Here is a 25,750-nt window from a genome sequence, read left to right as displayed (position 1 = left end):
ATTATGCTTTTGGTCTGAACTAATTGCTGTTGGGGAAAGAGTTCTGCATAAGTGACACACTATCTCAGATGATACACAAAGTGTTGTCTACCATCTAAAGCTTTAGAGTAAAATTTTGTCACAAACTTGCACCACTACAGTCTGCTGTCTTTAGTGAAAATGTGATTATATCTGTAGAAATGTAAAAAAATGAAAAACAGTATTTATCTGTCAATTACATTTGCATAGTCTGTTATAAATGGTTATTCTTTAAAATAATTTTCTCTTATTTGGAAGTGCAGGGAGGCTTGTAGGTCCATAAAATTTAAGAATTCAAATTAGGTATATATCTAACTATATCAATTAAAGCTGCTTTCTAACAGATATCCACTAACATATAAGGTGCTGGGTTTTTTTTGCTATGGACATAACTGGAATTACTGCACACACACAATCATTTACTGAACAGTTTTACTTATCAAAGGAGCTTGACATCATTTATTTCAACACATTTTAATGTGATCATGCTGCTCATGAGGATGTGTGAAACCTTAGTTTGCAATGAATGGGTAAATTAATTCAGTCAGACAAAGTGCAAAACTGAATTAATAAGATTCATTAAGGGCAGGTTAACTTAAATAATGAGATGGAAGTGAGAAAAGAAACATTTTATAATGAAATGCTTTGACGTGTGTAGAATCTTGACAAAACAGTCGGTGCTTTTAAGTGAAATAGAACTCTGACCTTTCACTTTCTATTTGTCACTTAAGATCCCCCACCCCCAAAACACACACACACACACACACACACACACACACACACACACACACACACACACACACACACACACCAAGTCTGCACAGAACAGTGTTGAGAATATTTTGGTATATGTAACAGTTAAAGGCATTTCATCTTCATAAATAAAATTATACGATGCCAATAAATGTAAGACTTGGGTTTTGCAGCTGTTTTTTTCTTTAAAATGTCTGTTTAATTTTAAATTAGTGTAGGAATTTGACATATTATTTTTTCTTGCAAAAATACAAACTGTAATATGAATATGATCTGCCTTAGCCTAGGTTTATTGGATTTAATGGTCTTGTCTTTATATCATTTTTATTAAATGAAAATGCTACAGAAGGAAATGACAAAACATTTGGACTCATTATCTGTTGCATATCTCCATTAAGGATATTGTTAGCTCTATTACTTCTTCCATGGCAGAGTTTAAATATAAATCAGTCCCCTGCTACCCCAAGTAACAACAGCACAGACAAACTGAAGTTTTTTGCTTGTGTCATCCCATTATAAGAAGACAATCCATGGCCTGCACTGCTTACTTCTTCAGGTTTATCAGTATTTATATACCATTATGCACCCACACCAGCTTTGAGATTAGATCAGAAGCTTCCCACCAAAAGTGGACTATAGAAATACATATACCGCCTCTCCCTTCTTCTACCTCTTCCAACAAAGCATTTTCCCATATCATCTTGAAACTCTAAGGACAAACTTAACTATCAGCTCTTATACTAATACCACCACCGTTTGCTGCTCCAGCTATCCTCGCAATGCTTGCTCACTATTCTCCTGCCAATGTAAACACCACCTCTCTTCTAACCACTCACCACTCTTATTATACTATAATTCCATAATCTCCCTCTTAATCTAGCTCTACAATCCCCTTTTAAATAGATCCTGAACATCATAGGTCTTTCACCCCTGTGCTATTAACTTCTTTACCAACACTCTGTAAGTTGAAGATCCATTTTTTCATCCTCAATCCACTCCTCCCTCTTCTTCCATCTCAGAGCCCATCAATTTTCCACTGTGACTTTATAAAGCTTGATCAAATATTGATCAATTACAATCATATGACATTAGAAGCTACAAGGCAACTGAGCTGCAAGGCTATTTCTACCTTACCTTTTTGAAGAAAGCCCAGGCCAGGGGTGACTTTATGAATGCCCATCCAGTTGTTCAACTCCATTTCAAAGGCAGACAGTGCCTCATGCTGCTTACGTTGGAAAAGAAGTCTGTTCCAGGGAACGGGTCAGTGCTGTCTGACAAATCTGTCCCTCCACCTTGTCTTATTTAATTCTTGGAGGATATATAGATCTCTTGTCATACTGTAAGTAGGACTAATTGATTTTTGGGGTATAAGAGTTCCTGGACTAATATATCCTATACTGCCCTATAAACAAAGCACAGCTTGCCCCTAAAGAGTCAGTATTATACTGAATATGGAGGTAAAGCCTCCAGGCTTTCATAATAGCTGACTCATGTCTACTAAGCTGAAGATCTTATTGTTAAAAGCCTCTGGGGTCTTTCCAGTATGCTTAGTAAGGTACATCCCAAGGGGGGCATTGTACTGATTGATGGGTCCAATCAGTGTTGAGTACAAGGAGGTGAGGAATAATTTTGACTGAGAGTAAGCGCCTGTTGCTATGAGCTGTACAAAGTAAAAGGATTAAGTATCCACTGTCACAATGTGATAGTCAAGTGTTAATGGTCAATTGCAGTGTCAGTGTTGCAGCATGTAACACACTTCCCTTTGTTGTAGAAGGCTGTGGGTTCTATTTCTGCACCAGGTATATGGGTTGCTGACACTCTAGTGCAGCAAAAGGGGGATGCTGCACTCCTAAGTGTGTCATCATTTGGATGAGATGTTAAACTGAGGACCCATCCACCTGAGTGGATGTAAAAGATCTCATTACACTTATCAAAAAGAGCAGGGGAAATTCACTGATGTCCTGGCCAAATTTTATCCAATAGTATAAATACCACTTTGGGTCTCCCCTGAAACAAGGCTCTTAATCTACTGGGTCTAACACGGTCAAATAAAGGATAAATAAATAAAGTGTGAGGGAGATATTTACTCAGGTATCCAGGTTTCTCATTACCTTTTCAATTTGAAGTGGTGAATTATCTCTACTATAAGCTGGAGCTAGTGGTTGCTTACTAAATGTTGCAATGTCACACTTTTTAGCATTAAGTATAAGCCTATTTTTTGTACTCCGACTAGTGACAAGCGTAAGCTCCTACTGAAGTGCATGTATCTCAGAGGGTGACTTGCCAATGACTTCCAGCTTGCAATCATTCGTGAGCTTTATTAGCCAGAGATCCTCATTTGATATCTGGAGATCTGAGAGGTCAATACTGAATAAACGAATTCCCAGCACAAATCTCTGAGGAACTCTATTGGACACCTTCATGATCTCAGAGAACACACCCCTATTCTAACAGTGTGAGTCCTGTCCCTAAGCTAGTTGGCTAGTCACCTAACCATATATGTCTCAACTGGGAGCTCCTTCAGCTTGTTTATTTTATTAGTATCTGGCATGGCATCAAATGCCTTAGCGAACTCTTTGAAAACAGCTTGCCTGCAATCTACAGCTTGAGTTACCCTCCAGAAAAAGTTCACTAGATTCATCAGACAAGATCTACCCATAACAAAGCCAAATTGCTAAGAGTTGACTCTGATTGGATTTTTGATATTGAGGTTAATTACAAAAGTTATGATACATTCCATGGCTTTTCATATAAGACTCATTAGACAGATAGGTCTATAATTTCAGGGGTCAGTGGAGGAATTAGACTTGCGAAGTGGCATTACAACAACTGAGCATCACACCAGTGGGGCAAGGACAGTTTCTAGACTCAGGATAAAGACACTGAAGAACTGATCTTCCAATGCTAGTTTACAGGCACTTCAGTGGGAGCTTTGGCAACTGGGTATGTTGTCAGGCTCTATGGATGATCTGTTCTTCATTTTGAACAGTGCTTTTAGTACATGTTCTTTTGTGACTGTTGGTAATATGATTCTATCAGTGATAAGTGGACTGGGAATCAATGTCCATGGGGTAAAATTTCACAAAATGTATTTGTCAGTATGGTGGAAATATTCACTAGGTCATAGTAGGTAGTACCATTACAAATAAGCTCTGAGTAATGCTGGCTGTTATTTTTTATCTTCCTGACATAACTAAAGAAGGATTTGTCATTGTATCTGGCCTCTATGGATAATCTCAGTTTGCCTTCATTTTTCTTATGTCCTTTTAAATCTAGTTGTTTGATGTTTTCCTTAACTTACATATTTTTCGATCTGTTATGTTGTTGTTTGTCTTTTCGGCTTTTCCTGGTTAGGGGTTGTCACAGCGGAACTCCGGTCTGCTAATGATTGGCAGTAGATTTTTTATGGTGCCTAGTTGCCAGCCCAACGCCCAACTTTCAGTGAAGGCACACCTATTCATGCATGTCTTTCGGAGGCCACTTGACCATGGGGAGGACATGCAGACTCCACACAAAAGGCACTCCAGCCGTGAATCGAACAGGAGAACCTCTTACTGTGAGGCAACAATGCTACTGCTGTTTTTCTATCTGTTATATAAGTTAAGAATGTTTTTTTTTCCGTTTTATTATATAATCTATTAATGCTTGTGGATCACCATGCTGGTTTGTTTTAAAATTTCCCATGTTCTTGGATTTAATCAGGACTGCCAAATTAATATATTTTCCAGGTGCGAGTAGAACTTGGTCTGCATAACTCTAATCAGTATCAGCATTTTGCATAATACTGATATACTCACATTTGGAGAGTTGATCATAGAATTGCAAGAGATTTGTATGAAGTCCACCCTAATGTTTATGGATATCACCTGGGTATGACTCCACAGCTAGAGGGGTTTGACTTTAATGGCATGAAATTGTCCATAAATAGACTTAAAATGAAAGTAAAAGAAAAAGTCATGGACATTCAGAATTCCCATTTAGCTGAAACACCTGACATCCTTAAATGATGATTGGTAAATTGCTTTGATTTGCATATATCCCATGAGTCCTCTGATGCAAGAGGTTTAAGGTATCACACAGTTAGAAGTCTAGCTTTGCTAGATTTTTCTTTTTGTGTTTTTAACCAGTTGGTTATCTCTGTGACCTTTTTACTCTTTGTTTTAGTATATTTAAAGTCCTTGAATTTTGTGATATTTGCTTCTGATGGTTTGGAGATTTTGGTGGAGAAGGTTACCTGCTTGTGGTCCGACTTGACCAGTGCTTTGGGGATGGTACGTAAAAATGCTAAATTTGTAAGGACCGAATAAAGTATATACTGCCCTCTAGTGGGTTCTTTAACAATATGGTCCAGGGAGTTATTTTTTTTTGTAATCCAAGAATTTTTGTGCATATCCTACATTGGCGGAGTAGGTTCTCCTAGTTTATCATTAGGTAGTCACCTAGGATAGCAGTGTTCCTACTTATACAGAGTTCATCAAAATTTTTTAGGACTGTTATATGATTTTTATAAGACACAGAGTGGGTCCTGTAGCAAGCACTGTTTTGACAGGTGATCCTATTTCGTGTGATTGGAATTTCTATAATCTCTGCTTGTGGGACTCTATGTATCTGTCTTGAGGTAATGTGATATATAACAAATATTGATGTTTCCATCAGGTCTAAGTGAGTGGTATGTATGAAACAGAGGTACTGATGGAATCTTTTTCAAGGTTCTTAAGCCAGGTTTCTCTATCAGCACATACATGGATGGGTACCAAATGCAGGAGGGTCGCAATGTCTGGCAGCTTGTTTAGACTTCCAACATTGAGTAAGGCCTCCCTGGTATGGTCCCGTAGTTGATTTGTTTTGAAAGTTAGGTTGTGAGGCCCACTAGATAGACCCTGCATAAAAAAGGCACAGATGAGACAGCAAAATCTTTTGCTGAAGCATGGTTCTCAAGCATCTCATTCCATACTGACACATACTAGATACCGCTAAAACGACACCAGGTGTTTAACCAGTTGTTACAGCTAATCATCCTTTTTTGTACTTTGACATCATTCTTGGTGATGGAAAGATTCTGCTCAAAACTAGGCTATTTCCTGCATTTGTGACATCCATAGTGAGCTCTGTCATGTGTCTCTCTGTATATCCATCTGGAATTTGTATGCAAGATCATTTACTCCAACAAAGACCACATTTTGAAATAATTTTATTCTGGTTTAAGGGTCCTCAGTGGCTTTATAATGTCAGCAATCTTGGCTCATGAGAGGTACCTCACTGCCACCCTGCTTCTGCTAGGCATTGTGCATGTGGAATCAATGTATCTAACTATGGAATCAACAAGCACTAGTATGTTTCTATTTGTGTTTGCAGAGTGCTTTCGTATAATGCATTTAGGATATGCTGTTTCCGAGTGACTTCCAAGTATGTTATTGCTTATCAGTGTTGCAGTGTTTTGTTTATGCTGGGCCTTGCTCCTACTAGCAATTTAATATGGGTACGTGCAGAGTGTGGTGTACGTGTATGATGCTCACAGGATGCATTTAGTTGTGAAACTCTGGCTGTGAATTGCGTTAGGTACTTGCATCTCTCACAAAAACTAAAGTCAGTAACACCTAGGTAGTGTGGAATGTCACACCTCTAGTAGTCTACACACATCTTACATTCCAGAGCATTTTCTGAAAAATAAACTTAAAAGCATAAAATAACTAAACGTAAATATGTTGTGAACAATAAACTATTAAAACTGTAGACATATTCTTTGCAGTGATAATAGCTGGTGCATTCATAGTCTTTTCCATAAATACTGTCATATATTACAAATGCATACAACCCCCAAATTATATTTTTTGTAAACTTTCTCAAACAAATTTTCATATTTTGAAATATGTACATCCTAGACATATATTGTTAGACAGTTTTTATTAGTGATACACAAGCTTTCACATGACAACAAGAAATCCCTTTGTAAGTGCATGTTTATTGAGATATTTACAGAAATCTGAAAACATATACTTAATTGTATAATTAGCAAAATATTAATATAGGATATCTCTCAAGATGTGCAAGTTACAGTGTAAATATCAAAGAAGTTTTCTTCAATAACATCTATGGCTTCACAGACCCCTGGATTCAGCAAACTTCCGTGCAGGAATAGCTTATTCCTGCACGGAAGGGACTGTTTCCGTGCAGCACTGTAGCGCACCATGCATATGTATGAAGGCGTGCTGCCATGCTCTAATACGTACATGGGATGTGTACGAGTGCAGGGGGTGTGTCTGAGAGCAGTGCTGTTACAATACACATGCCCCCTGCACACCAGAATTGCCGTACAGCAATTTAAAAAGAGCAGGATCGCTCATCACACCTCTCAATTCGTTAGAGTAAGAAATCTGGACAAAGCCATAACGGACAACTGTTAAATATTGCTATTGCAAACTTAGAAAGTTGATAGAATAACAGGTTTTGCATTAGCATGAATTTTCTGAAGGGTATGAAGTCTAAAATGCACAACTCTCAACCCGTTAGATTAAGAAATCTGGACAAAGTCATAAGGGACAATTGTTAAATATTACTATTACAAACTTAGAAAGTTGATAGAATAACAGGTTTTGCATTAGCATAAATTTTCTGACGGGTATGATGTCTAAAACGCAAATTATTTGCAGAAATCAATCTTTAATGATGTGCCAGGGAGCCACACGTTTATGAAAAGTGGACCAAGAATATAAGACAAAAATCTGGACATACTGTGAAAAGTTATATGTCATCATCATTTGCAAAGCACAGCCTCCACCAAATAAATCTTTTTTTTTCACATCTGCAATAAAGTTTAAGCATAGCTGCACTGATGGGCCCGTTGCTTAGCTATACGTAGCCCAGCTTAAACGGCACAAGAAGTTAAATAGCAATAGACATCCAACATAAATTGTAGTACAACAGTGTAGTGGGTAGAGCATATGCTTTGTATGTCGTTATTCATGGTTCAAGCCCCACCAAAGCCATTTCCATTTTGTATGTGAATACAATTTTAATTTATTTGTATATTTATGTAGGAAGTAACATATTTCTCAAACAGAGTAGTGTATTAGGCCCAGATGTGAGGTGTCAATGTATTGAAGTTGTGAAACCCCCAAGTGTCCCACAGACATAGTCACACAAAATGTAATGTCAGAAAAAGCACATAGGGAGATGTCATGGAAGGTAAATGTTCTTCTTTTTCTGGTTAGGGGTCACAACAGCAGAACTCCAGTCCACTAATGATTGGCAATAGATTTTGATGGTGCCAAGGTGCCAGCCTCACACAAAACCTTCAACAAAGGCATGCCCATTCATTAATGTCTTTCAAATACTACTCGACTGCAGGGAGAATCTGCAGACTCCACACAGAAGGCACTCCAGCTGAAAATCAAACAGGAGAACCTCTTGCTGTGAGGCGACAATGCTACCGCTGCACCACCAAGGATCATGTCATGGAAGGTACATATAAAAGAATAAATGTGTATGTAAATATTCATGTTATATTACACAATGACCACCCATTAACATACAAAAATGCGTACGCTAATTGGCCAGCCCAAACAGAGTGCCTGTTGTAAATCCGAGCATATGCAAATGGAAAAAGGTCTGGATGCCTGGACTATTTCCATTTGTATACCACCTGTTTGTATTTCCAGGCTGCAGAGATAGCAATGAGGAAATTAAGCTCTCCGTTGTATTTACAAAATATCTCGCTATGTGTTATGATTTGAAGAACTCGTCTAACATAGCAAAATATCATTAAAAATGCAATTGGGATCCTGCTGTCAACAGAGAAAGGAAGATCTCTGTTGCTTTCTTAATATATCTCACTATGTTATACAAGTTCATCAACTAGTATAACATAACAAGATATGTGCAGTTCATGAGAAATGGCCAAGGATACCGGAAAACTGTGAAAGGGCAGCATGGAGGCATGATACAATGACATTTTTAAGAAAGGTATGTATTGTTTTTCTTAAATAATGTCATTGTATAATAGCAATAACCCATGGCTGTGTGTAGACAATGCTGGACCTACCCACGGTTGGCATTGTATGGTCATGAGGGCATTGACCTAGTGACCAAACCACACCAACAGTGGTTAAATCTAGTATTACCCACACCCAGGTATGGGTTATTGCTTAAACATAACATTATACTATGATATGCAGAAATGTGCCTTAATCCGTTTGTATCCATCAGACCTCATTCTGCCCAGCAACAAAATAGTCAGTTTTGCCAAGTCTAGAACCCAGGACGCTGTCCTCAACAATCACACCAACATAACACTTTACCATCGGACCTGTGAGATGTTATAGTGCTTTAATGAACATATCCTGCATTCAGGTCATTTAGTATTAATAAAAAAAAGCAGCAGTCCAAATGTTGAACCTATGACCCCAAACATTTTAATCAGAGGAATGTACCAGTACACCAGCTGAGCTTTAGAAATTAATGTTGCTTTTTCAAACATATCATGCAATAGAGGCATGCAATATTAGGGGGAAAGTGCTGTGGAACCCTTTGTGGGTTGTATATGGACATGTACACACACACACACACACACACACACACATATATATATATATATATATATATATATATATATATATATATATATATATATCAGATGAAACATATATATGTAAATGTACAGTCATAATATAGATATACATATATTAAATATAACAGAAGGAAAATAATATATATATATATATATATATGTGTGTGTGTGTGTGTGTGTGTGTGTGTGTGTGTGTGTGTATGTATGTATATAACATGCAGTGCAGTTATATCTCTGAACCATCCCTCCCAACCTGTTAGTGCAAGGAACCTCTACAAAGACTGTAAAAGGGGGAGGGGGGATGGGCCACATATATGGACATAGTTAGAAAATCGTTGTTATAAATGAAGACATGTGACAGCAACAGTGTGTATTTCAGCAGACAATCACTGAAGGATATGATGATGGGAACTGAAATGTCATGTCATCTATTTACTGACATAAATCCTTGGATCATCACTGTGATTTACCAGACAAATAGAAATAAATTGTGGAACTGAACAAAAGTATGGTCCAAATATCTGGACATTCTGTGGAAAATCTGGCTGAAGAGAGGTATGCTCAGAACCCCTTTATGCAATGAATGTGAACCAAGCCTGACAAAGTGGTGGGACAAAGGCCCGAAAATAGGGACAGATACAAAATACTTACGTAAATAAGCTGTGAACATTCATGTAGTAACAGTGTATGTCTTAACATATATCAACTGAACTATCACAATTCCAGGCCTCAATTGCTTCTCATTAGTTACTGACCTCAGTCCCCACATCATCCCATTGATGTGTCATGCATACATAACAGTTATGGGGACCAGACCAAAGATATTGGCCACACAATTGGACATCCTATGAATATGCGGACATAACATAACAGTAGGGAAACTACACTGAGCTACCGATCAATGTCCAGACTACAGTCAGACTGACATAATACTACCCAGGTCCAGCTCTGGAGCTGTACACATGGAGTAGCAAATATAACAGGCAGTACATGGATGTAATACTAGTGGAACGCAGACACTGGTGTGAAAGTGCATACCCCCAAACAAGTGCACTACAGTGACAGCAACATACCAGTAAGCAAACTGAACATGACAGTTTAATACTGTGAAAGCAACAACATATAGTTTGCCACTCACACATTACCCCTACATATTCAGCCCCAATTCACAGTGTACTGGGAATCTGGAGGTGTTACATGATATTTTACAGTCAGCCCCTACAACATACGGACCTGATAGATCACCAGCAGCTGTAGCAGCATGCAGAGTCAGATAAGTAAAGGATGTATGGCACTCACAGCTGCTACTCTCCCTACACAGCCTAAAAAACATAAACACACAACACTGCTACACAGCCTTGGCAGTCTGTTCACAATGGCCAGACAGACATACTGTCATATGTGCAGATTTCCACAGAATTACCAGGGTGTGGATGCATAACCCTGGCCACCGCTGCATACCATGGCCAGGAGTCTGCCAGGTCATTGTCATGCTAACTGGTGTGCATTTGGTAATTAATCATGTACCATACCTCTGCACCTCATAATGCAGGACATCTGGACAATGCATGGCATACATATGGGACAGGGGGCTGGAAATAGGGACATATCACACATAATGGTGTTACAGATTGAGACAATAGCTGCTGTTACATGTGTTGCTGTTACATCACATCCCTGAAGGAAATGATGTGTTGAACACCAATGGATGACAACATGTACTGACTACAATCCTCACATTATCCTACCAACCCCACAAAAACAGGTGTTGGTCGAGGAACAGATCAAGCATAATAGGCAAACATCTGGCCAGTCTGTGGACAACATGCCAGTTGAGAGCTATGTCAGAGGCATATCACTGTCAGATGTCAAGTCACCCAGTAAATGCATGTCCAGATAAACCCTGTCAATGTAGCAACCCCCTATGTATATAACAACGCTAATGACATACAAGCTGTACCAAACTCTGGAGCTTTTTCCCCCATGTTGCTGGGCTGTCTCCACATGTCCTGTCCTGTAAGGTATTTCAACCTACTGTCTGTGAAGCTGTAGCCCCCACACTTCCGTAATATCCCCTGCACAGGCCAGGTAAATGTGCAAGGCCCACATGAAGGGCATCCCATGTGGTGGAACTAGCAGCTGTGTCCAGGCCCACAACACAATACTATGTGGGCACTTACTTAGCTGCATGGCCTCAGCAATACCCGACAGGATGACATCAACCCTCTCAAGGTTGGCTGAATGCTTTGGACAGCAGCAATACACAAACCACAGACTTGGTCCCTAGATTGGCGGTATAGGCCAAATCAGCATCAAGCACAAACCTGGCATTGTCTGATCAAGCATATAAGGTCACAGGTGGAGTACTGTAAGGCTAACTATGAGTACAAATTGGACACATCCACCAAGGCCAATCACAAGGCCATCTTCACATATGTCTGCAATCTCTGAGGCCACATACCACCTCACCCTGTAATGGTGGCCAATCAGGCCACATATACACACAACATAGCTATAGGCAACCTGCTGCAGATAGGCTTAGGGCAAACATCACCGCCTGGCTCAACAGCACTATAGCTAGATATGCACAACACCCACACCCCTCCCCTCATCACCAGTGAACAGGTACATATTGCTTACAGAAAGACAACACATATAGGTATCCATCGCACCTGATAACATCCCTGTCTGCATCCTACATGAACTCAGGCATGTGTACCCAGAAACATTACACATCATAGTTACAGCAAGGCTTGGCACCATCCACGTCACATCCACATGGTAGATGGCCAGTGTCATCCTTCGACACACACATGAATGAGGAGTACAGGAGTAGGAAATTAAGTATTCCTCATTGGGGGGAATATGACACCTCAGGGCCAGCAGTGCAACGAAAGCAGATACAGCACTGATACAGTACAGGGGTGTGGTGTGGTTGTGAGTGGTGGCTACTAGTATTCAATGTAGATATGCAGGTTCTGTACATATGGTTGCCAAATGTATGACGTCCTGTAATGTGTCTCCCTTGTTATGTCTCCCAGGTGCAATATCACATCAGCAAAGGTCAACATTCTCAGCGGCTCAGACAAATATAATCATAAAAGCCATATTACACAACCATGCCATAATGTTTGGCTTGAGCCAGCAACATCTGCAGGACAGGACTAGCTTGTGGGACAACCTTCTCCACAGGGTAAATGATATTGGCCTGCACCCATGTACATATGAGCAAGTCTGGCATCTTGAAAGTGACCTCTTACACGATGCCTGGCAAAGGGCTACTGCAGTGGCTAGGGACCGCACAGCCACAGGCATGGGCCTGGCCTTACAGCCCCAATGGAACCCACCGGGGAACTGCACAGGTACAATGGGGCACCCATCACAGTACAACATCAGAGTACAGACCCCCCCATATACTGGTGGTGGTTAGCACCCAGACAATGGATAAGGAGTGTGCAGGTAAGGCCCCAGTGTAGATTAATACACTAGTGTGGCAGACATACTTGCAATTGTAGAGTATCTATGCATATGTGTCAGGTCAGACTGAAGTTGTGGATGGGGTTTTCTAATGCACAGACATGCCCATCTATGGTGAAGGATAGCAAATTGTGTAGTATTGGAGGTTGTACTGTACATGTGCACACATGCTGCATCCATCCTGTACCAATGCCACTTGTGGGTCTGCTGACCATACTCTCCTGACACAACTACCTAGGTCCTCCTGTCTGCATGTGGGATGGCAGCCTGCAGCAGGTGAGTATGCAATTGTACTGTTGTGGTCTGCCAATACCCCAGGCATGTGAAGGCCATGCAGTGTACCATGCACACAACTGTCACTCATAGCCATATTGCTTTATGTGCATGTTCACCTGTGTTGGGGTCAACTGCATTGCATCACAGTGGTCATCACTGGCCTATCTGATGAGAATGTATCATTTCTGTCGCATAACATAAGGCCTGTCAGTGCAAGACTTCTGAGAAGACAAATAGAATAAGAAAAACTCACTTTATTAAAACAAAGCTTTCGGAAATACCCCTTCTTCAGTGTTAAATTAATACATTTAAATTCAAATGCATATATGTACGCAATGAAACAAAACCACCTGACACAGCCATCCTATAAGAACACAGTATAAGAACAAGTTAATTAACATATTACTATTAAAAATATATATTTCCATTAAAAATTCAAGTGAAGTGTATATATTAACATATTGAACACCATATCATTCCTTAAAAACAAATTCATCTTCTATGAGCATATAAAATATATATCAGATTTTAAACATAAGAAACACCATATACGTTAGAATATATGTGTGAGGAAATTAGTGATACTGTTTCTGTCTAAACTCTAACATTGGTTTAACAGTAACCATACTATTTAAGCCTGTTTTTTTGTCGGCATCCAACCTTATAATCATTTATATTCAGAGATGTCCTATTTATTGTTTATATCACCTAGCCTTAAGCTTCTATTTATTACTTCCAGAACTTTAAATTTAAAGCTATGTGTTACACCTTTTTCAATTCTATGTTGTGTTAATGCATTGGAGAGAATATTTCTTCTCATCTCTGATTTGTGCTCAATAATACGATCTTTTAATGTCCTTGAACATTTACCTACATAAAAACCCGGACACTGTGTGCATGTAGCTAAATAGACAACCATTGCAGTTCTACAGGTTGCCTGACATTTTATCTCATATCTTATTTTATTTATGGGTTTTTCAAAGAACTTCTGAGCACAAATGTCAACACAGCAGCTACAAGCATGACATGGTGATGTTCCTACATTATGTATTATTAATTGCAATGAGTTCATTTCAAAATTTTTATAACACAACCTTTTCTTTAAATTATACATATTCCTATATGCAAACCTAGGTGTATATCCTAATAATTTACTTAACTCATGTTGGGCCATCAGGACCTGTCAGTTCCTTCTAATTATTGATTCAACATATTTAGTCATATTGTTATATGTAGTAACATATCTCAATACGACTTGTGTATTACTGTCTTCTTTTTCCAAGACTGTGGAATCACCAAAAAATGGACGTGCATATGTGTTTCTATTTTTTAATATGTTATCTCTTATTTACTTAACATTTCCCATATTATATCCTCTATTTTGAAATTCATTACATAGTACATCCATCTGTTGCTCACACCTGTATTGATCGGTGTTTAATCTATTGATTCTTAATAACTTACTTTTAATAATTCCACAAAATACATGCTGTGCATGCATGCTTCTTGCATGCATGTATCTATTAACCTGTATGTTTTTCCTAAACACACAAGTTCCCAGCTCATTGTTACAATCCTTATATATTTCAACATCCAAAAAGGACATTTTAATACTAGATAGATTCACTGTGAACTTTTAAAAATCAGTAGTGTTGTTCAGGTAGAGCATAAAATTATTCAACTGTTGCTCATTTCCTTCCCATAAAAGAAAACAGTCATCTACAAAATGCTGATAAAACAATATATTGTTCTTATATAAATTAATTTAATTAAAGATTCATACAGGTTAATAGATACACATTGTCTATTTAGCTACATGCACACAGTGCCCATGTTTTTATGTAGGTAAATGTTCAAGGACATTAAAAGATCGTATTATTGAGCACAAATCAGAGATGAGAAGAAATATTTTCTCTAATGCATTAACACAACATAGAATTGAAAAAGGTGCAACACATAGCTTTAAATTTAAAGTTCTGGAAGTAATAAATAGAAGCTTAAGGCTAGGTGATATAAACAATAAATTGGTCATCTCTGAATATAAATGGATTATAAGGTTGGATGCCGGCAAAAAAACAGGCTTAAATAGTATGGTTACTGTTAAACCAATGTTAAGAGTTTAGACAGAAACAGTATCACTAATTTCCTCACACATATATTCTAACGTATATGGTGCTTTTTATGTTTAAAATCTGATATATATTTTATATGCTCATAGAAGATGAATTTGTTTTTAAGGAATGATATGGTGTTCAATATGTTAATATATACACTTCACTTGAATTTTTTAACGGAAATATATATTTTTAATAGTAATATGTTAATTAACTTGTTTTTATACTGTGTTCTTATAGGATGGCTGTGTCAGGTGGTTTTGTTTCATTGTGTACATATATGCATTTGAATTTAAATGTATTAATTTAACACTGAGGAAGGGGTATTCCCGAAAGCTTTGTTTTAATAAAGTGAGTTTTTCTTATTCTATTCGTCTTCTTGGATATTCTCGTACTCAGAATAGAATGGATTCAGAACTGTGGTTGGAGATTGTTTCTTTGTTTGCAGTGGTGTTCTTCAACCTTGATTGCTCATTTTTGTTTTTTTTAAAACGAATTCCATGATAACACAGCCGACACAAATGAAGCAGATGGATACTAAAACAGAGAGTAATGCTAAAAAATCCATACAGGATTTACTGTTGCTATCAGGCAACCCATTAGTATCGCATGTTATGGGTAATAAAGAATTAAATATAATGCTAACTCCTGAAAAGAATGAATATCTCAATAATTTATTGATTCAGCTGGAAAGGAAGATACAAACCTTTAAGAGGTTTCAGTGGTAATGTCTAAGTTTTTCAGCTTATCTTGAATTTAATATAGTTCCTAGAGGGCAACGTATGTTAAAAATGCCTGCTTATACTAATACATATCCTGAACTGTTGAAAACTTGGCAACAACTGAACTTAAAGTTAAGTAAAGAATACATGCAGTTAATGAATGACTATTTTTTTGCCTATAGAAAAAGAACTAACCAAGGATATTATAAAAATCGAAAATGAATTGGTTAGCTCAAGTGATTTCACATGCATATCAGGCTCATATCAACTGATGTTAAATAGAATCATTATGCTGGATAACAAGTTACAAGCAGTTAAACAACAAAAACTACAAAGAGATATAAACAATTTCAAATTGGGACACATTTTCTCTTGGCCGAGGACTTATTCTAATAATAATGCTAAAACACCTCAGATGAAAGAAAAATGAATAGAATGGATGAGTTAGATGTGTTTGAAATTGAAAACAACCCAGCTAACCATGATGGGCAGGTCTTAATACAGCAGAACTCCAATTGTGTGGCTGAAAACGAAGATGGAAGAACTACGCGTAATGTGATTGGTGAAAGAAGTCATATTAATCGGAATCAAGTTATAACAACTACACCTACAGCAGTGAGTCCTTCAATTGAATGTCGACAAGCCACAAATGGTTCGGCTCAGGGTTTGAATGCCAGAGTGAAACAAGCAGAGGGTTTTTTTAAACCTATCACAGCCAATAGTACTGAACCTGTAGACACCAAGAGTCGTCCTCAGTCAAGAGGCCATTCTCAGCAATGCTTCAATGTGGGCGTGGGGAAAAGGAAGAACAGCAGTCCGTTACCGAACAACAAACAGGGGCGCAGGTGACTGGTAAGCCAAGCACCTCTGTTATAAACTTATCCGCCCTTAATTTAATTGATAATATGGAAAGGCTTTTAAATAAGGGCCTGCAATTCATTACGAGTAGTAACGATACCATCGTTGAGGCCTTAACTGACTTAAAAATATTCATTAAAAATGTCTGTTTAAAAATGATTTATAGGGACATGCAGGCTGCAGTCCCTGATAAATTAAAGAAAAAAGTGTGTTTATTCCCAACAATTTTCCAATATTAAATGCATTTAATTCTGTATGTGAAGATGATTTAAGACAATTGTGCAATGATGTAGCTAAGCGGAAATTGAAAGTCAGATCTTGTAATATTACGTATGAAGAGCATGAAGCTTACAGATCATTGATTAATAATAAGAATATTATAATTAAACAGGCCAATAAGGGGGGAGCAGCAGTGATCTTTGACAAAATTAAATGTATTGAATTGATGCATGACTTTTTGGATGATAGGAAAACATTTAAAGAAATCATACCTGTTGAAGTTAGAAAAATTATTAGTGAGGTGAATTTGTTCATTTATGATTTGCAGGCACAAGGTGATATTACCTTGGAGCTTTTCAATTATCTTTTGGTTCCAACTCCAGTAGTTCCAGTAATATATGGAATACCCAAATTACATAAGTCCTTAACACTACCACCAATGAGACCCATAGTATCCAGGAGGGGCTGGTCAACGGAACCCCTATCTGTTTTTGTTCAAGAGAAACTGAGTAAATATTTAACTTTATGTCCCAGCTATATTAAAGACACGGGTGATTTTTTGAAGAAATTATATCAATGGTATGACAACAATAGGAATCATGAATATACAATGGTAACTATGGATATAGCATCATTGTTTGCTGTTATACCAAATGAATATGGGATCAATGCTATCCGTGATTTTTTATGTGAGAATTCTAAAATGAAAGGGAGAGACATTGAGGTCCTATGTAGTATAATAAAAGTCGTCTTAGGAAGAATGTTTTTTTATTCAATAAACAGTCTTATCTGCAAGTGTCAGGTATAGCCATGGGGACGCCCATGGCAAATACATATGCCAATATTGTATTAAGTCAATGGGAAAAACAATACATCTTTAATGAAATTAATTTATATAAGAACAATATATTGTTTTATCAGCGTTTTGTAGATGACTGTTTTCTTTTATGGGAAGGAAATGAGCAACAGTTGAATAATTTTATGCTTTACCTGAACAACACTACTGATTTTTTAAAGTTCACAATGAATCTATCTAGTATTAAAATGTCCTTTTTAGATGTTGAAATATATATAAGGATAGTAACAATGAGCTGGGAACTTGTGTGTATAGGAAAAACATACAGGTTAATAGATACACGCATGCAAAAGGCATGCATGCATGGCATGTATTTTGTGGAATTATTAAAAGTCAGCAATTAAGAATCAGTAGATTAAACACCAATCAATACAGGTGTGAGCAACAGATGGATGTACTATGCAATGAATTTCAAAATAGAGGATATAATATGGGACATGTTAAGGAAATAAGAGATAACATATTAAAAAATAGAAACACATATGCACATCCATTTCTTGGTGATTCCAGTCTTGGAAAAAGAAGACAGTGATGCACAAGTCGTATTGAGATATGTTACTACATATAACAATATGACTAAATATGTTGAATCAATAATTAGAAGGAATTGGTGGGTCCTGATGGCCCAACCTGAGTTAAGTAGATTATTAGGATATACACCTAGGTTTGCATATAGGAATATGTATAATTTAAAGAAAAGGTTGTGTTATAAAGATTTTGAAATGAACTCATTGCAATTAGTAATACATAATGTAGGAACATCACCATGTCATGCTTGTAGCTGCTGTGCTGACATTTGTGCTCAGAAGTTCTTTGAACAACCCATAAATAAAATAAGATATGAGATAAAATGTCAGGCAACCTGTAGAACTGCAATGGTTGTCTATTTAGCTACATGCACACAGTGTCCGGGTTTTTATGTAGGTAAATGTTCAAGGACATTAAAAGATCGTATTATTGAGCACAAATCAGAGATGAGAAAAAATATTCTCTCTAATGCATTAACACAACATAGAATTGAAAAAGGTGTAACACATAGCTTTAAATTTAAAGTTCTGGAAGTAATAAATAGAAGGTTAAGGCTAGGTGATATAAACAATAAATTGGACATCTCTGAATATAAATGGATTATAAGGTTGGATGCCAATAAAAAAACAGGCTTAAATAGTATGGTTACTGTTAAACCAATGTTAGAGTTTAGACAGAAACAGTATCACTAATTTCCTCACACATATATTCTAATGTATATGGTGCTATTTATGTTTAAAATCTGATATATATTTTATATGCTCATAGAAGATGAATTTGTTTTTAAGGAATGATATGGTGTTCAATATGTTAACATATACACTTCACTTGAATTTTTTAATGGAAATATATATTTTTAATAGTAATATGTTAATTAACTTGTTCTTATACTGTGTTCTTATAGGATGGTTGTGTCAGGTGGTTTTGTTTCATTGTGTACATATATACATTTGAATTTAAATGAATTAATTTAACACTGAAGAAGGGGTATTCCCGAAAGCTTTGTTTTAATAAAGTGAGTTTTTCTTCTTCTATTCGTCTTCTTGGATATTCTCATACTCAGAATAGAAGGGATTGAGAACTGTGGTTGGAGATTGTTTCTTTGTTTGCAGTGCAAGACTTCTGGACAGAGAGCAACACAATGGTTGGACAAATGGCCTAAGGTAGGGACATGTGTGAAACATTACTGTCATATAGTGGATATAAACAATGTCACACCCCAGTTAAGATGCCAGGTGTTTGTGATGTCTATACAAATTGAGACCACAACATGTCAGTACTCATCTTTCCAAAACTGTAATGTGGCCTATGACATAAACAAATCCATGTACAAACAATCAATCTGTTGGCCACCAGATATGGAGTATACATACCCCACAATACGCTGGATGCATATGTGTGCACACCCTTCAAATAATATGTCATTGCAGCAGCTTGTGATTTACTGACAGCATACAGTCTGCTTGGGTACACACCAGCCATCAAGTAAAGGCACTCTGACTAACACCAAATAACAGTCTGCTGTCCAAGTGGGATAACCATGACATATGCTCAGTTCCCTGCAACAGCAACAGCCATGGCTTGCAGACAGCATACAAAGCAGCAAAGGGATCTCATATTTGAAGTCTATCAGTCAAGAGTAGGGTACAACAACATTACCACAGCAGTGCATACATCATGGAACACAGTGGAGACAGTTGTCAAAATGTGGAGTGAATCTGGGACAATAGTGCTGTTGACAAGAACCTGAAGACCCTACAAAAATGATGACAACACATATCAAAACCTGGCCAGGGACGTTGCCAGGGGACATACAGCAACACTGAGGGAGTTGCAGGAACCCCTTGATAGTACTAGTGTTCTGTACGACCTATTAGAACACTCTCCCATATGCTGCATACATTTGGGCGATGGGGTAGGATCAGAAGATGGAAGCATTCCCACACACCAAAAACAGCCAGGGGTGGATACAAATTACAATTCAGCACATCATGTCTCCCAAAGACAGGTGTGAAAATGTGTTATGGTGTAATGAAATTAGGGATCGACCTCACAGGCACAATACCAACAGGTATGTGTGGTGCACAAGCAACACCTCTCATAACCTGAACACCAACATCCCCCATGGTGAATCACACTGGTGGCAGCAGCCTGCTGTGGGGCTGCTGTTCCACAGACAGAACAGGGCTTGTAGTCACAGTGGTGGGAATACTGAACATTGCCTAATAACACCCACTTCTGCCCAAAATCCATCAGGCATCTGCAAGAACGCTGAGGATGTAGAGGTGTGTCAGCCTTCAAAATGACAAAAAACAGCAGCATACATCCAAAACTACCTAAGAATGGCTCCATCTGAACACAAGCATGGGTATGAACTGGCCAGCCAGAGCCTAGACCTACACCAGATAGAAAACCCCAGTGTGACCTGATGAGGGGTTTGCACATGAGCTGCCCTTGCATTCTGTCAGAGTTGGGTGACATTTGTATGGAAGATTGGCCAAATAATGCCAAGTCAGGATGTGCCATGCTGATAGACACCTTCACAAGAAGAGTAAATGCTGTAAGCCACTTACAAGATGCTTCAACACTTATCATTTTAAGAGTGTACACACATTTGCAATCAACATATTGTATATATTGCAGTCATCATATTTTACATGTATCACGTGTTTGTTTATCGATTGGATTGCACAGGTCATATGTCACATGGAAGGTGGGTGACATATTTAAATGCAATATTGTGGTCTCATCCTCTATATAACAAGAACATGGCATGGTAACAGGGTTGTGTACACTTATCACATGCACTGTAAGCTTACAAGGCTGGTGGCATAACAGGGATTGTGTGACCATACATTCACTGCTTGTTTGCAGTTCTGACACTCACATGTATGTCATTAATCAGTGATGTCACTCCTCAGATCATCCTACGTATGTCACAGAGAAACACAGGGGTTATGAGAAATATAGCAGATATATGAGCCAGACCGCTGCACATCCTGTGAGGATATGTACAATTGTGAGGTATGTTCTGTAGTACTTGTCACTGTGCTATACAGGTGGACAGCAATGATGTACACATGGCTGTAGTCTGTGCTGGGGAAAGGCCATCTCATGCTAACACTAATCACATAACCCAGAGCTCTATATTGTCAGTTACATGTTGTACAACTGGCTGCAATGTATGATGTTGACAGCCGTGTGTCATGCATGTCACCATGTGGGTAATGTGTGGTCTGTGTAACAGATTTGTGCCACCTCACCTGTAAGTGTGTGTGTGTGTGTGTGTGTGTGTGTGTGTGTGTGTGTGTGTGTGTGTGTGTGTGTGTGTGTGTGTATGTACCAGTCAACATCAAAGTGCAGGTACTAATGTACATATGTTGTCTTCCTCTCACAGGTGACAATGGGGTCTGGGTTCCCCCCTTTTGAAACAATGTCAATAGCTCTGCAGACTCTGCCAATGATGATAGGAAAACTGAGGTATAGGTGGGGTAGCCAGGGGCTGAATCTCTGCCATTAGTTGGCATCCCACTCTTGTGCACACCATCACTGCACACAGTGACAATGCCCACACATACCCCATCACCAGTGGCCAAAGATGATAGACAGTTGGCAGGTGGTGGCATTGAACAGACTAGTGTGGTGAGTATGGCAGGTGTGAGTGTAGATACTGGCCATAGCCAGAGTGCAGCCAAGGTCTCAGACAGGCAGATGGACAGGGGTGCTTGCAGGAGGAATGCTGCTTGTTGGGCCACTGTTGCAAGTGCCACAGAAGGAGTCATCAGATGCATGTTCCAGGTTATCATGGATGCACAGGCACATAGTGAATGTCACAACACACAAATACTCAGGGTGGTGGATGCAACTCTCCCTGATGTACGTGGTGACATACATGACCTTGTTGGGTCCACACGTCAAAATGCTGAGGTGTGGATCCAACCACAAACTAATCACCTTGGGAATCCACATCACTCCCACCCACCCCTCCTGCAAAGGTAACCACCATGACAAACACCTCAAAAGCTAACCTTGGGCTCCTTAAAACAGAGGTGGCTAAGTTCACGGTACCCATGCAAATGGAGAATAGTTGCATGACCACCAGATCATACACCAGTGCACTGTATGAACACATATACATATGCATGGATCTCACCATGAACAATAAAATCAAGACGTTGTCCTCCAAAACAGGAAGCCAATGTGGTGGTCCCCTGCCAAACACAAACTCTACAATGGAACAAATAAACTGATCCGGAAAAAGGTGAAGTCCCAAGACTGGAACAACTCCCTTATTGACCTCAACAAAAAGTTGAGATCACTCATCAAATCCTCTAAAGCTAGCTATGAAAACAGAATTGCAGCAGATAGGCATGATAAATGCAAGGCCTTCAAAAGTTATGTGGATAATCTCCATGCCAATACCCAGATGTGCTCTGAGCTACTGCATAATGGTACCTCCAATACCAAGCCAACAGATATTGCCAATATACTGTCCAGCAGATTCATTGCCAACCTGACCCCTCTCAACCCCACAAAGGACCAATCACAATACCAGTAGATTGCCAGACACCCAGTATTACTGCTCCACATGTTAAAATATCACTGTCCAAGGCCAGGTATACATCTTCTATGGGACCTGAGAATATCCCTGGCTTTGCTGTACATGAACTACAGAGTGACCTGGCACCACACTTGGGTGCCCTGTTCAATCATAGCTTCACCTCAGCCTTTGTCCCTACCAAATGGTGCACTGCTACAATCATCCCTCCCCACAAAGTAGAAGCGACTAAAGACCCTGGGAACTATCACTCCATTAGCCTGATGAGTCTAATATGCAAAGCTATGGAAAACATCATTATGGACCTACTGAACAAGGATATAGGGGATCTCCAAAGTCTGGATCCCACACAGTTTGGTTTTGTGGAGGGTAGATCATGCCTGCTCAACCTGGCCAACTTATTTGAGCCAGTCACCAGAGCTGTAGATGATGTCAAGGTGGTCATACAGGCTACCTTGATCTGTCCAAGGCTTTGGATACCATTCCCCACTCTGGAATCATAGAAAAGCCACTAAGGTAAGCATCAAACCCTATATCACTACATGGGTTGCAAACTGGCTAACAGATAGACCCATGGTGTGAAAGTAGCTGTCTCTAAGTCAGACTGATGACCAGTCATGAGTGGGGTCCCACAGTGCTATTATTAACTACCCAAGTGATGTTAACATCCACAGAAAGGCCTCACTGAGACCAACATATGCTGTCAGAAGCATGGCCTGAAGCTCAATGGCCAAATATGTGCCAGCATCCCCTTTGGGCACAACTCAGTTCTCATAAATCACCACATTGATGATAGTCCACTGAACACAGAAGGCATTATAAGAGATCTGTGAACACAGGTTGACAGCAACCTCTCTTTGGACCACCATATTGCCACTGTGGGCAGACAGTCCTTCTGTGTGGAACATCTAATTACTAATGGTCTTGCATCCAGGAAGTAGGGGTTCATTGTCTCCACCTACCCTTCCCTCATTAGGCCAATCATTGGATACAATGCCCCATTTGGCATGTACCTCAATGGACACCTGCAACAACTGCAGAGGCAGCAAACATACCTCACACATATGATCCTAGGCCTGAAACAGTTGTCCTATATGGACAAACTGAAAACACTCCAGATATTCTGTCTCATATCACCTACTTAGAGGCGATCTCTGCTTGCCCTACAAAGCCATGTCTGACCCAGCTCTGTTAGAAATGTTGCATCCAAGGATATCCCAATCCCTCTGCACCACATGCTCCAGAGACCTCAACCTCAGTACCACAATCAACAGAACATGCCAAAGGGATGGGTGCATATCCCAGAGACTGCCTATGCTATAGACTAGACATCCCATACATGTCAAACAGAGCACCTCACTGGCCCTCTTCAAGATAAATCTTGCTAAATGGATGGGAAATAGAGAATTCACCCCATGGATCACTGCAGTGGCTCTATTCTACAGAGGCACTGGGAAATAATGTCAGGTGGCACAATGACAGGGTAATCCTCTGGCTAGGCTTGTAAAGGCTCCAGGGTCATTAGCCTAGTACACACCTATGAACCTATGAACCTAAACATCTGGATATCCCATAGACATCTGCACAGAGGACTGGAATGGCCTGCACAATGGTTTAACATGCTGCATGTGAGGGAGATGCCATTGCCACACTATATAAGGTAATGTCATCGGGAGGTGGTAAACAAGCATGGATGGTACACCAATCAAAATGCGATCAGCCAAACAGGATATGTTCTTTGGCCAAAGGGACACACACACACACACACACACACACACACACACACACACACACACACACACACACACACACACACACACACTTGCCAATACTGTGAGTAGAATGACTACCTGTCTAGTTATTTTGACTACAGTGTTACACAATTATCAGATGTGCCATGGAACGTACATGAGTTCTCCTCATCCCAAGTAACATCTAAGGTGAATGATATCAACAGGCCTAGTAAAGTACGGTGTTGGGACAATTTCAGTGTGGTACACAAATCAAAATGGTATAATCCACACAGTACATGATTCTCTCTCTCACACACACACACACACACACACACACACACACACACACACACACACACACACACACACACACACACACACACTCACTTGCCAGTATGGGGATTAGAACTCCTGCCTATCTAGTTATGTCTACTACAGTGTTTCACAGTTACTGTATGCACTACAAAGCTTACTGAACTTTCACATGGCCAAAGTTGCTGCTAACTTCACAGCTGAGGTAAAGTATTACAGGTAGCAGTAAGAATGTCTTCCGTTCCACCCTTACACCATGCTAGTTCTTTGTGTCTTGCACTTCAAATGACAGTATGGCTTGGCACTTCACCAGGTTAATGTATCAATAAGTGTGGCACAGCTGGGAGGCATCACCAGTACTCGTCCATCACAGAAGTAGCCCCAGTACTTATTAGTTATGTCCAGCCCTCCCGGCATGATTGCAGGGCAGTTTTCTGTGCTGTCACCCATTACCTTGGTGCACTTGTCCATTCCTAGGCACTGTTGCAACTACCTCATGTACACAGACAACCCTCCTCTCTAAACTCCAAACACTCAGACCTGTGAGAGTTACCTGTATATCACCCAATGTGGACATATGCACTCTTCAGCAAAGGCTGGACTAGCAGGTCAAAAGGATAAGATCAACACCTACACTACACCATGTGGAAAACATAGCTGAACATGGTACCCACTTTGACAACCATGACATACAGTGAAAAGCCAAACACCCACCTTCACAGAGGCACTCAATGGACATTTACCCAAACAGCACAGACCA

This window comes from Protopterus annectens, chromosome 3.part0, assembly GCF_019279795.1.
Source record: "Protopterus annectens isolate FY-2018-M chromosome 3.part0, PAN1.0, whole genome shotgun sequence".
Taxonomy (NCBI): domain Eukaryota; kingdom Metazoa; phylum Chordata; order Ceratodontiformes; family Protopteridae; genus Protopterus; species Protopterus annectens.
The sequence above is the reverse complement of the archived record's forward strand: the minus strand, read 5'-3'. Positions refer to the sequence as shown.